At 41.3% G+C, this 14,180-nt stretch overlaps 1 long non-coding RNA gene across 1 annotated transcript; it reads right to left on the reverse strand.

The window, feature by feature from the left end:
• Window positions 1-10,705: 10,705 nt before the first annotated feature.
• Window positions 10,706-13,673, reverse strand: LOC146304298 (uncharacterized). The gene is made up of 4 exons (XR_014769448.1): window positions 13,485-13,673; window positions 12,819-13,249; window positions 12,611-12,687; window positions 10,706-10,750 (listed from the first exon to the last, which is right to left on the reverse strand). It is a non-coding gene; the product is annotated as an uncharacterized LOC146304298 (long non-coding RNA).
• Window positions 13,674-14,180: the final 507 nt, after the last annotated feature.

Raw genomic sequence — 14,180 nt, forward strand, 5'->3', positions numbered from 1 at the left:
ATTCCGATTTTTATGTAGATTTCATACCTGTTTTGAGCATGAGCATGTTGAGCATGAGTGATCACACGTTGCTGTGGGATGCCTGTGACTGTATATGATGAATTAAGGCGCTTCTGAGTGTCAGATGCCCAGAAAGCACAGTTTCATAGCAGAAGTGGCTGTAATCCTGATCTTCTTGATGGAAAAGGTGGTTTTGTGTGGTCTTGTGCCTTGTTTTGTCAGATTTTTCACTTCTGAGTGTAAGTGGCCATATGTTGCTGGGGGCTGCCTATGTGACTGCATATGGTGAAATAAGGTGCTTCTGAGCATCAGATGCCCAGAAAGCAAATTTAGGGAAGTTCATAAATTAGACATAAAAATTAATTAATTACTTATTTATCTTTAACCAGGGCTTGCGCCCCCTAAAAAAGCCTAAATTCTAAAGGAATAATCCACAAAATGTGAGTCTTCGATTCCACGCCGCGAGAAAAGAACAACAGCCACAATAAAAGTCTTTTCTTGTTTCATTTGGATCCTAAATGAAAACTGAAAGTCTTTAAACCCTTTGATTTAAGACAAAGAGTCGAGCGTGTCAGGATTAAACGTCTCAGGGGCTAAGTAATAGGCTAGCTTCTACAATTTGTCAAAAACCCGGCACTAGTTGGAACTTTGTTTGTAAGCTTCGGCGCGTTTTGGGACGTACGAGGCGACGAGGAGAGCTGCTGGGAGCTGCATGGATTGCTGCTGCGGTTTGGAGGACGTCTGCAGCCATCCACGGGTGTGCCGGTGGAGGAGCTATGGTGCTAATGCTAAAGCTGGCTGTGGAGCATCTGACAACGGATCATCGCACAGCGCCCAACACAGGAGGTATGTGTAGCGCTACACTGTTTAATGGCCATTTAAATTGTGTGTGCACATAACAGAGCGTAAACCCAATGCATTGGTTGCCAGCGTGTAAAGACAACAGACTTTGCGTTGACTGTTTTATTGCGGCGGACTGTTAATCGACTGACTGTTTATCATGGAGAAGCGTGACGCTGCGCCGGACGTAACTAGCAAGACTGTTGGACAAGTTGCTAGTAAATCTGGCAGTGTGGCTAGCGGTATTGAAACACAAACTCAAAAACGGGTGGTTAAGCCCACTGCTAAAGCACTTGCCGATAAATTGGACAGGTTGCAAAATGGCAGAAAAGCCAAACTAAACAAAGCAAGTGCTATAAAAAAATCAATGCATGGTTTGATGTCAAAGGGTGATAAAACTGAGGTACAAAATGCTCTTGATGAAATGATTGAGGTATGTGAAGATGCTAAGAGCATGCATGAATCTCTGTTAGTGTTGTTGCCAGATGATGAAAAAGAAAAACATGAAGTATGGTTTAAAACAAAAATGCTGTCAAATAATGAGTGTATTGCAAATGCAAAAAGGTGGGTCTCATGCAATGAAAATTATGTAAATGAAAATGAAATTGCTGACGATGATATTAATCCTGAAGACAAGTGTCTCCAAAGTTGGTAGCAAACGGTCGAGTCAAAGGAGTGGTAACAGTAGTAGATCAAGTACTACATCCTCTGCTCGAATAAAGGCAGAGGCAGAAAGAGCTGCACTTATGGCTCAAGCGGCAGCCTTACAAGCAAGACATGCTTTGGAGGAGGAGGAACAACAGTTGAAGAGGAAAAAGGAGCAGCTGGAATTGGAAACCAAGTTAGCTGCATCCGCTGCTAGGTTAGCAGTATCACAGGCCTCTGACCTGAAAAGTTCTTCTCGAGCACCTTCAAATGCCATGAATTCATACGTGGAAAAGGAAAAGGGAAAAAGGGAATCTGCCAACATCTTAAACCCTATGGCAAAGGAATTTAAGCCTGAAATATGCAAATCAACGCTGCAAAATGGCACCAAAAGAGGGTCACTGGCACTCCATAAGTTAATGGATGTTCAGCCAAAGGAATGTGTGCAACGGTTAAAACCTGTTTCAAAACAGCAACATGCTCCTAATAAAGAACAACAGGAAAATAACACATTTGGAATGTCACAACATTTACAAGGCCAGTCAGCAACTGCTCAGTCTAAGGATAAGGAAAGGCACTTTGCATACCATCAGCAAATCAGTCAAAACCCGCCTGGAGACATACTTGCCATCATGCACAGACAAAATGAAATAACAGCAGCTCTGGTACAACAACAGCAGTCATTCTCTCTGCCACCATGAGACATCCCCATATTTGAAGGTGATCCCCTCAGATACAGAGCATTCATCAAGGCTTTTGAACAAGGAGTGGAGGAAAGGGCTGGAGAAGCTGATTGTTTGTATTATCTGGAGCAATTTACTAGAGGACAACCTCAAGAACTGGTACGCAGCTGCCAACATATGGCTCCTGAGTGAGGTTATGCAGTGGCAAAAAACCTTCTACAGGAACATTTTGGAAATCATATAAAATTGCAACTGCTTACATGGAAAAGGCCTTGGCCTGGCAAAGTATAAAATCTGAGGACAGGAAAGGACTTCAAGCTTACCTCTTATTCTTGCGTGGCCGCTGCAACGTAATGGAGGAACTTGAGTACATGCAGGAACTGGACATGCCTGTGAACATGATAGCCATTGTTTCAAAGTTGCCATACAAAATGAGGGAGCAATGGAGGACCAAAGCTCATGACATAATGGAAACAACTGACTACAGAGCCTGTTTCAGTGATTTGGTCACATTCATTGAACGTCGTGTCAGTATTCTTTCTGATCCTTTGTTTGGTGACATACAGGACCCATCATCGAGTGCTGCTGGGATAAAACCTCTCACCAGATTCAAGTCACAGCCTAGAAACAGAGTAAAGGGAAGTGTTGTTGCCACCACAGTGACATGTACAGATTTGCCTGAGGAAGTAAAAGAACCAGCATCCAATTCAAAGAAAGCCGATAAAGCGGGATGCCTTTGCTGTACACGTGCTCACTCATTGGAGGAATGCATGCAGTTTAAGGGAAAGAAGCACAAGGAAAAAATTCTCTTTCTGAGGGACAGGCGAGTGTTTTTTGCTTGTTTATGCGTTGGTCACATGAGCCGGGATTGTGAGAAGCGCTTGACCTGTCAACTTTGTAGTCAAACTCATCCCACTGTGCTTCATATCAGAAGGCAAGCAGCGGATCCAGAGCAGATAAAGGAACCATCGGACAGCCTGTCTACTTCACGCAAAACATGTGGACATACAGGGGCCGGTAAGGATCAGTGTGTGTTATCCGTTCTCCCTGTAAAGGTTAAAGCTGCAAAGGGAAATCACATCATAAAAACTTATGCTTTCTTGGATCCTGGCAGTTCAGGCACTTTCTGCTCCGAACATCTGATGCAAAGGCTGAACATTACAGGAAAAAGAACAAACTTCCTACTGCGTACAATGGGGCAGACCACAGTGAGTTCAGCCTACTCTCTGATTGGTTTGGAGGTATCTGATTTGAACAGTAATGATTTTTATGTTCTCCCTGAGGTGATCACACAGAAGAAAATGCCAGTCACGGCTGACATGGTTACACCTGAAGACCTGGCTAAATGGCCATACCTGTCAAAGGGGCACATCCCAAGCATCAAAGTAAATGTCGACCTGTTGATTGGAACCAATGCCCCCAAATTACTGGAACCTTGGGAAGTCATCAACAGCCACAGGAATGGCCTGTATGCTATTAAAACTGTGCTGGGATGGGTCGTTAATGGCCCACTGAATGGAAACAGTGGTGCGCCGGAGGAGGAGCTTCCCTCAGCTATGGTGAACAGGATTTCTGTGTGCAAACTGGAAGAAATGCTGACCAGTCAGTACCACCAGGAGTTCAACGAAAGGAAACTGGATGAGAAGGAAATGTCCAGAGAAGACCTCAAGTTTCTTGAAACAATTGAACATTCTGCAGTGCTTCAGAATGGAAAATATTGTTTGAAACTGCCCTTTAGGAAAAAGGAAGTCTACTTGCCCAACAACTTTGCAGTGGCTAGGTAAAGGATCCAGGGTTTGAAGAAAAGGTTTCTTCACAACAAGTGCTTCCACCAGGAGTATGCAAGCTACATGAAGGAGCTTATTACTCAAGGATATGCAGAGCAAGTACCTGAGCAACAACTGCATTGTGAGAGTGGGAAGGTGTGGTATATCCCTCACCATGGTGTCCACCACCCAAGGAAAGGATCCCTGCATGTGGTGTTCGACTGTGGAGCCACTTTTCAAGGAGCTTCATTGAATGGTGAACTCTTACAGGGTCCCAACCTCACCAGCACACTGCTTGGAGTTCTCACGTGCTTCAGACAGGAACCTGTAGCATTCATGGGGGACATCCAGGCCATGTTTCACCAGGTAAAGGTTGTTGAAGAGGACAGAAATGTTCTTCGGTTTCTCTGGTGGCCAGATGGTGATGTCACTAAGGAGCTTGTGGAGTACAGGATGACCGTGCATTTGTTCGGTGCTGTGTCATCTCCCAGCTGTGCAAGCTATGCCTTAAGGAAAACTGTGGAGGATAATCAGTCTGAGTTTTCAGCTGAAGTGTGTCAGTCTGTCAAGCGGAATTTTTATGTGGATGATTGTCTGAAGAGTTCAGCAACTGAAGGAGAAGCTATCCAGATGATAAGCGATCTTATTGCTCTGTGTGGAAGGGGAGGATTTACCTTGGAGAAATGGATCAGTAATAGCCGTGTTGTCTTGCAAGCCATAAAAGAGGATCAAAGGGCCAAGGACCTAAAGGAGTTAGATTTGGACCGAGACAAACTTCCAGTAGAAAGAGCTCTGGGTCTACGGTGGTGTATTGAAACTGACTCTTTCAAATTCAAGATGGAGATAAAGCAGCAATCTCTCACCAGGCGTGGCATGCTGTCAGTAAACAGCTCTGTATATGATCCTCTGGGTCTCCTGGCACCAATCACTCTGCCTGCAAATATGATGCAACAAGAACTCTGTCGGAGAGGTTGTGGATGGGATGATGCTTTGCCACAGGACATCTTATACCAATGGAAAAGGTGGTTGGAGGGTTTGGATTTGCTCACTGCATTCAATGTGGACAGGTGCATCAAGCCACTGAACTTTGGAGATGTCAGACATGCCCAATTACATCACTTTGCTGATGCAAGCGAAGCTGGGTATGGTACTATAACATACATTAGGATGAGGAACCGGCAAAATCGCATCCAGGTCACCTTTCTGCTTGGCAAGGCCAGAGTGACACCATTGAAGGCGTGACAATTCCTCGCCTTGAGCTGACGGCAGCAACGAAGACAGGCGCTTTCACACATTTGTCGCCAACAGAATCTTAATCATCAGAGAAATGTCTGAACCCTCACAGTGGAGACATGTCAGTTCTAAAGACAATCCAGCTGATGATGCGTCCAGAGGAATGAAAGTCTCTGATTTTCTGAAAAGCAGCAGGTGGTTGGAAGGTCCAGCATTTCTGTGGAAAAATGAAGAGGATTGGCCCAAGACTGTGTTGGATGTTGCACTGGATGCTAACGATAAGGAAGTCAGAAGGGAGGCCATTTGAATGACCGACCGATTACCAAGCCCTCGGAGGATCCCAATGACTTGGAACCACTCACACCCAATCATCTTCTTCTCCTCAAGGGTAAACCATCTTTGCCACCTGGAGTGTTTGGACCTGATGACCAGTATGTGAGAAGGCGATGGAGGCAGGTGCAGTACCTCGCAGATCTTTTTTGGAAGAGGTGGATTTTGGAGTATTTGCCCTTGCTTCAAGAGAGACAAAAATGGAACCAAAGGAAAAGGAGTTTGACTGCTGGAGACATCGTGGTGGTTATGGATTCTTCAGCTCCTCATGGTTCATGGCCACTTGGCAGGGTTCTGGAGGTTTTTCCAGACAAACATGGACTTGTTCGTTCTGTGAGATTACAGACAAAATCCAGCATCATTGAACGACCAGTGACAAAACTTTGCTTAGTGCATAGAGAATAGATATGTTGATCTGTGCTTGTGTGTAACAACATAATTTGACTCCTTTTGTTATATGTGTGAATTGTTATTTCTGCTGGCCATTAACAATTAGGGGCCGGTGTGTAGGAGCCAAATATGTTGGTGAAATATTTCAAGGGTTCACTTGTAGTTCACTGTTTTGAACATGGGGTGTTGCTGTACCTTTGTAATGCTCAGGTGTAAAGGTAGCTGGGTTACTGTTGTTGTCAGGTGTTTGACCCGGAAGGGCAAAGGGTTTTTGACCGCTAAGGCGCAAAATGTTTGTCACGCCGTAGCTGAATGTTTGGTCTTTTCTTTTTTGAAACAACAATGGACATCGTTCACGATTGCATGAGGGAAATAAATTATTTTTGCTGCAATGAAGAATGAGCTGTGGATTAATTCAAGGAACGGCACAGCGTATGGTTATAAAACAAAGAGTCGAGCGCGTCAGCCAGGTCACTCCGGGTTAAACGTCTCAGGGGCTAAGTAATAGGCTAGCTTCTACACTCGTCTTTGTGGGGAGGTTGAGGCTGAAGGGAATATCTCCTCAGGGTGTGCACTACCACCGTCGACCCCGAGTCCAGAAACCCTCAGACAAGCAATCCCACTTCTGACACCAAATTGTGGTGGAAAATCTGAAAATGAAGACGGACACCATGATCAAAATTGTCTGGTGTTTGATGTGGTGTTTCAATAGAGCTTTGCAAAGGACCAGTACACAGTCACACGGAAAGTGTAAAAGGAACTGATAATGAGTCAAGAATGTAAATCTGTCTTATAGGGTTAGGAGATGAAGGAGGTTGGGTCAGAATGGACCTGAAGTGCTTAGTGGGAGAGTCAGGATGTGATTGTGTTATCAGAAGTTGTTGTTCCAAAGGGAGAACTGCTGTGTGTTCAAGGACAAGTAACCAATTAGTGCCTGACAATACATGAGAAGTAACTATGAGGAACAACAGTGACCAGTTCAGCATATAATTTTCCCACTATAGCATACACCACATTTGTGACCTGCAGTGAGATTAAATCTCTAATTGGATGGAACTTTCCTGAGGCTCCGTTAAAAATAAAAGGTAAATGGTTGAGCAGCCACGGATCGTCACCTGACCTCTTCTTATCCAGTGCTGTATGCACCAAAAATTATTCAGCACACTTATATGATCCAAAATCACACACACAATAAAACCCTTTATGGGGGGGGGGGGGGGGGGTTATGGAAGAAAAAAACTTTATCCTCTTAAAAAAACAAATAAATCCCTAAAATATAGATGCAAAGAAAATAAATTATTACTAAAAACCTAACCTACTAAAAAAAAAAAATTAGAATAAATGTGTAAAAATTTATAAAAGAAGGGAAAAAAGAAGGAAAAGAGGATAGAAAAGCATGTCCTACTGTGTCAGGGTAGCTGTTTGATGAAAAAGAGCAAAAGTCAAATAACTGGTTACTGATAGCTTGGCTTAGGGCTGCGCGGTATACACAGTATGACGGTAGAAACGGTATAAATTTGGCCACGGTAGAGATTTGTGCTATGCCGTCATACCGTCGATGATGTCATCGCACCTGCCTCTGTGTGAAAATGGCCGCAAGCACAGTAACGGCGGAGAAGGAGGGGCTGGTAAAAAAAAAAAAAAAACGGTGCTACATCCATGATTTGGATGTGGTTCGGGTTTAAAAAGTCGGATGTTGAGCAGAAAAATGTCATCTGCAAGATGTGTGTCCGAGTCCTGACCCACACAACGTCCTATACGGACCCGGACCTATAACCAATAAATTATTAATAGATTTTATTTTTTCATGGGACGCTTCTATTTTAACTGGAATACCTTTTCTAGTCTTTCCGCCGCAGGTTTAGCTGATCAGGAGACGCACAGACCAACTGCAGAGAAGCCACATGTGGAGGAGACTGTTGTTAATGACGGAGTTTATTACAACAGTCAAAACTAACGTGATGATATCGACACCAACCAGATGCACCTATAAAATTAAACAACCATATAAGGAGGCCTACGTAAAACAGGAGAGTCTGTGTTTCTCTGTGAGAAACTTTCAGACCTTCTCACAGCAGAGTGAACAGGTGAGGGAGGGGAGGAGGGCAGACTGATCACTAATCAATCACTGATACCGTCGTCATCTTGGACTGATTAAAAAATAAAAATGCCAAAGTTGGTGACAAACCAAACCTGGGTGTCCACACAAATAAAGTCTTTGTGTGAAACACTGCAGAGTTTAACATTGTGCTGTTTACAGACAGTCTGCTGTCTGTAGTTTGATAGAGACAGAGAGGGTCGTGTCTAGAAGGGAACCCTAGACCCGCGAAAGATCGCGCGAGTTTGAGACACTGATCACTGACCTGCTGTAATGGAAAAAATACTCACATTCTTTACTTTGGTATTTTTTTTTACAGATTTTTACAGGATTACAGAACCTTTTCACGTTTTTTGCCATTTGTCTTATAGAAAACCTCTCTTACTTGAAGTACTGTTTACAATATCCACTTTTTTTGTAAGAATTTTTGTACTTCTGAGGCACTATCCTTACTTCTATTGTTCTTCTGCACAATAAATGCTCAAAAATTACATTATATCTTTGCTGTTGTTGTTGTTTTAGAAAAACCCATTCAAAAACACTTCCATAAGTTTTACACCGCAACATTTATACCGCGATATATACCGTTACCGTGAAGGGATTCAATTTATACCGTGATATGAATTTTGGGTCATACCGCCCAGCCCTAGCTTGGCTCCATCTGCTGGACAAAAAGAGTCACTGCACGGCCTATCAAGTGAACGGTCAAACAATTCAGCAGCACATGGAGAGTCAGTTTACAGCCTCTGCAAAGCCTCTAAAGCAATAGTAAAATAAAATATCATAATTATTTTTTTAAAAGAGAGTCACAAAAGATGAAATTAGTCCAGAGAAGTTGAATTTTGGAGCCATATGGCTCACAGAATAAAGAAAAAATGTCTTTATAACTTCGGCTATTGTGCTGTTTCACCTCCTTTGTGACAGTCCTTTCACCTTGCTGGGGGATGCAGCTTGCACCGGCTCAGGTCTTCACTTACACCAGACCATTCTGAAATACAGAGAAAAGGCCTGGTGTCAATGTAATAAACCCAAATAATATCGAAAGGAAGTCATTCAGACCAAAAATTAGAGCAAAACTGTCCTCAAAATCACTATTAACAATAATAAAAATAATAACAATATTGACGGTGAAATACACCTCAAGTAATGAAACAAACCTTAACTACCAACTCTCAGGAAAGGTCAGAAGGTCACATTGCTTCAAAAACTGCTCATTCTTACAAAAGAGGATGGACCCCTGAAGGAATTTAGGGTAAAAACATTTCACAATCAGCATTACTTCCAGCTGGGGCACAGGGGGGGAGAGGATTTAGCAACTGGTCAACCGTTTTAAATAAAACTCTAGGATTATGTTGATGTTTGGAAATAAGGTCAGAAAAATAGTATGTTCTTGCATTCTTGACCATTTTGTTAAAATGTAACAATAACCCCTTCATAGTAATGAGATGTACATGGAGCTTGGATTTTTTCCATCTGCGCTCAGCTTTCCTACATTCTCTTTTGCAGCTGCGAATGTCATCATTTATCCAGGGTTGTTTTCTTGCTGAGGACTTAGACCTAACTTTAAGAGGTGCAATGGCATTGAGAGTAGACAAGCAGATTGAATTGAAGCAGTTGGCCAGATCATTGGTATTGGGATGTTCAGACAGTTGTGAACTTTGATCACCAAACAGTGTGCGGAACTCTAAGATACTGCGCTCATTAAGAAATCGAGTGGGCAAGGTGCTGGGTGTAGCTGTACTGATCACAGGTAATTCACAGTTAAAAATTATACATTTGTGATCTGATACAGTCATCTCCAAGAGTTCGACAGGGGATATTTCTACACCCAGTGTAAACACAAGGTCCAGTGTGTGCCTGACGCCACACTGAATGGCTGCCATGATAATGTAATAATACGTGAATTATGTATAATATTTGAATATTAGTTAGAAAGGCTGACACCACACTGAATAGCTACCTTTAAAATATAATAAAGTTTGAATTACGTGGAATTTTTGAATGTTTGTAGAAAGACTGACACCACACTGAATAGCTGCCTTTTTAAGGTAATATTTGAATTAGGTAGGATATTTGTATTTTTGTTAAAAAGCTGATGCCACACTGATAGCTGCCTCGAAAATATAATTTTTGAATTATGTAGAATATTTGAATATTACTTAAAAACCTGACGCAACACTGAATACCTGCCATGTAAATATAATATTTGAATTATGTAGAATATTTGAATGTTTGTTAGAAAGCTGACCCCACACTCAATAGCTGCCTTTATAATATCACAATGTTTGAATTCTGCTTCTGCTACAAACTGCTTATTTGGTCGAGCCATTCTGAAACAACAGAAACACACACAAAAATGTTTTTATAAAGCAGTGTAACATTAATTTAGTGCAATGATGAACACTCAATAGCTACCTTTATGATATAATAATGTTTGAATTATGTACAAGATTTGACTGTCTGTTGCTTAAGAATTTAAAAAACAATGACTGTTATGAATGAGAAAAGTCATAGCCAGCATGTCCTAATTGATCTAGATTTTTAAATGCTTAAACAGAGTCTCTACTCCGAATTTCTTATCAACTCATTTCTAAATTTACAGGTTCCCACACACATAAAAATACTCAGTTTCACTGCTCTAACAGAACTACTACTACATTCAAACTATGATTACCAGAAGTATTGTCAGTGGTTCCTTTGATGATAAACAAGACGTATCTCGGCTGGCCGTTCAGGACTCTCAGACTCTCTCAACGCAGCGTTGGCTCTAGACAAGAAAAATTTCATTATAAATGTTATAATGAGGCAAACAGAAAAAACATGAAGCACATCATTACAAATAGATTTGGAAAACAAGTACACATTTAACTGTAAACAAGTATTAACTCTACTAAAAACCAAGCCTATATAGCAGGGGTATTCAACTAAAATTCAAAGAGGTCCAGTTAAAGAAAATTTCCTAAAGCAAAAGTCCGGAACATCATAATGTCTAACTTGTGTTATGAGAGTGATATATACTGAAGTAGTGTAGTAGTGGTATCAACATATCAGGGGGGTGTCAAACTCTTTTTAGTTCAGGGGCCACACACAGACCAATTTGATCTCAAGTGGGCCGGACCAGTAAAATTAAAGCATAATCTATCAATTATTCTGGCGATTAATTGAGTAATCAGATAAGAAATATTGCGTGGTCTGTATTTTTTTTCTATTACATTACTTTTGCTTTATTTAAGAACAATGGTAATATACAAAAGAGAAGATAAGACAGGTCTATTAAATGAACAACTATAAATTACTAAAGTAAAAATACTTACTGTAGATTTGCTTTTACTGTTTTTACTTTACTTTCTACTCTTTTTCCAAGTACAAAGGTAAAAGTAAAGGTAGTAATGTCTGCAGAAACCACAAACAGAAGATGCAACTAACTCTTTTAACTAAAACAGTCACTAGAATGTTTTGTTCACATGTTAAAATCACAACATTTTTCTTCTGGAGCAGGACGCTCCCAGACCCCCAGGTGACTTGGGACTGGTTTTCCAACATGCCACCTTTTTCTCCTCTTATGAGTTTGCAGGTCTGTATTTAGTCATCCAAAAATACCAATATGAATACCATTAAAGTTACAACAACAGCAATAAAAATGTTGATTTTTCAAAAAAGGAAACAATAACATGCAAAATTTTTAAATTGTAATTCAGTAAAAACACTAATACCACAATGTAAAAATACCTAAGTAAAGAATCTGAGTATTTTTTTCCATCACAGCAGGTCAGTGATCAGTGTTTCAGTGAATAGTGTTTTATTTATGGCAGCCCGCCACATTAAAAACATCGACACCACAATATGATTTTCTATTTTTGGAGCTGCGCACCTTTCTCGGTCGTGTCTAGAAGCTCTAACTCTTTATTTACACAATTCTCGCAAGATTTGTGTTCGTTATTTCTACTAAAATAATCAAACTCACACAATCTTTCGCAGGTCTAGGGTTCCCTTCTAGACACGACCCTCTCTGTCTCTCTGTCAAACTAATGACAGCAGACTGTCTGTAAACAGCATGATGTTACACTCTGCAGTGTTTCACACAAAGACTTTATTTGTGTGGACACCCAGGTTTGATTTGTCACCAATTTTGGCATTTTTATTTTTTAATCAGTCCGAGATGACGACGGTATCAGTGATTGATTAGATCAATGTGCCCTCCTCCCCTCCCTCACCTGTTCACTCTGCTGTGAGAAGATCTCAAAGTTTCTCACAGAGAAACACAGACTCTCCCGTTTTACGTATAGGCCTCCTTATACGGTTGTTTAATTTTATAAGTGCATCTGGTTGGTGTCGATGTCATTAACCATCACGTTAGTTTTGACTGTTGTAATAAACTCAGTCATTAACAACAGTCTCCTCCACACGCGGCTTCTCTGCAGTTGGTCTGTGCGTCTCCTGATCAGCTAAACCAGCGCCAGAAAGACTAGAATAGTTGCGCCAGTTAAAATAGAAGCGTCCCATCAAAATTTAAAATCTATTAAGAATTTATTGGTTATAGGTCCAGGTCCATATAGGACGGCGTGTGGGTCAGGACTCAGACCGCGGTCCGCCTGTTAGGGACCCCTGCTATATAGGATACTTACAGATGGTCTGGGTCCATCTGAAGATTAGCAATGAATGTTGAGTAAAAAGCACATAGCTGCACTGCCTTTTCCTGTCCCTGGGAGGAGAGGAGAGGAGAGGAGAGGAGAGGAGAGGAAACTTTAGCGCCATGTCTGGAAATCAGCAGTTTTCAGAGTCATGGTGTAACACTATAGTGTTCATGACTGACAGAAAAACACAGTCACATACCAGGTACAGGTCAGGTATATTTGTCGTAGCCTCTCAGTGTGGCTTAGCTGTGCAAAGCACACTCAAGTGTTGCTGACGGTACCGCACTGCTTCGTTGACATGTGTCCTACTTCACGTTTGGTCAAGACATATAGCTGCACTACCTGTTCCTGTCCCTCGGTCCATGTGGCTCTGGTTATGTGACAAGAGGAGAGGACACTATAAGACTGATGATGTAGACGGCCAACACAAACAACCCACAGTTATTTGTTGTCTGGAAATCAACAGTTTTCAGAGTCATGCTGTAACACTACAGTGTTTATGACTGACAGAAAAACACAGTCGCATACGAGGTACAGGTCAGGCAGTTGTCAGGTGTATTCATCGTAGCCTCTCAGTGTGGCTTAGCTGTGCAAAGCACTGTCAAATGTTGCTGGAGCCCTCCTTGATTTCTGTTTGTTGTTCATGAAGGACACAAGCACACAAACATAAAAAAAGGATATGACAGTTGGCATATACCATAACAGTCTGTGGTTTTGCACATGTACATCACAGAAATCTCTGTTTAACACTTGAGTGTCAGAGCAAAACAGAAGGAGCAGTGACTGAACCTTTAAATGTTTTCCCATTATAACTATTGCTCATACTAATGGTATGCACAATCTATGAACTGTAAAGTTGACTTACAGCATGTTTGACTCCAGCTCAAGATGACTGCTGATGTTGCTTGTTGCTTCATTGACGTGTGTCCAACTTCACATCTTGTCAGAGCCTTGTGAGAGGAAGAGAAAAATGTTACACCATTGATGCATATAAAAAAGCACAATACAGACAGTGTACATTACATGCTTATATACCACTAATACACAATAAAAAAGAGACACATATCATGCATGGGAGTAGGCTGTTCTTATTTACCTGGCACAGGTCGATGGTGGTGTGGTGGTCGGAGTGGTGTGTTCCTGTGAGTTTTGTCTCTCCATCTCTGGAACATGTTTGTTTCCAGTTAAGAACAAGTGCACAAACACAGATCAACACTCATTTACATGTTTACCTCTGCAAATGAAAATAATAAAAAAAAAAAAAATCAAGATGTTGTAAGTTATGTATGTTAATTATTTCATGTTTATAGATCAGTGGAAGAGAGAGATGACATTAACCATTGATGTACGTGGTCAGAATTTACTGTGTCCATAAGTATAACTGTCAGGGACCAAGCAGTGAGGCAATGAGGAGAACAGAAATTTGCTGAAAAGAGGGTTTTTATTTACCCAAAAAAAATAATACCAAACAATATAAATCAAGAACTTAATAATTAGGTCTATAAAAGAGGTCAACAAAATACAACTATACTCAAAAATGACAGCAACAAAACTGTGTTAA

This window comes from Lutjanus erythropterus, unplaced genomic scaffold (assembly GCF_056507025.1).
Source record: "Lutjanus erythropterus isolate fLutEry1 unplaced genomic scaffold, fLutEry1.hap2 Scaffold_156, whole genome shotgun sequence".
NCBI lineage: Eukaryota > Metazoa > Chordata > Actinopteri > Lutjaniformes > Lutjanidae > Lutjanus > Lutjanus erythropterus.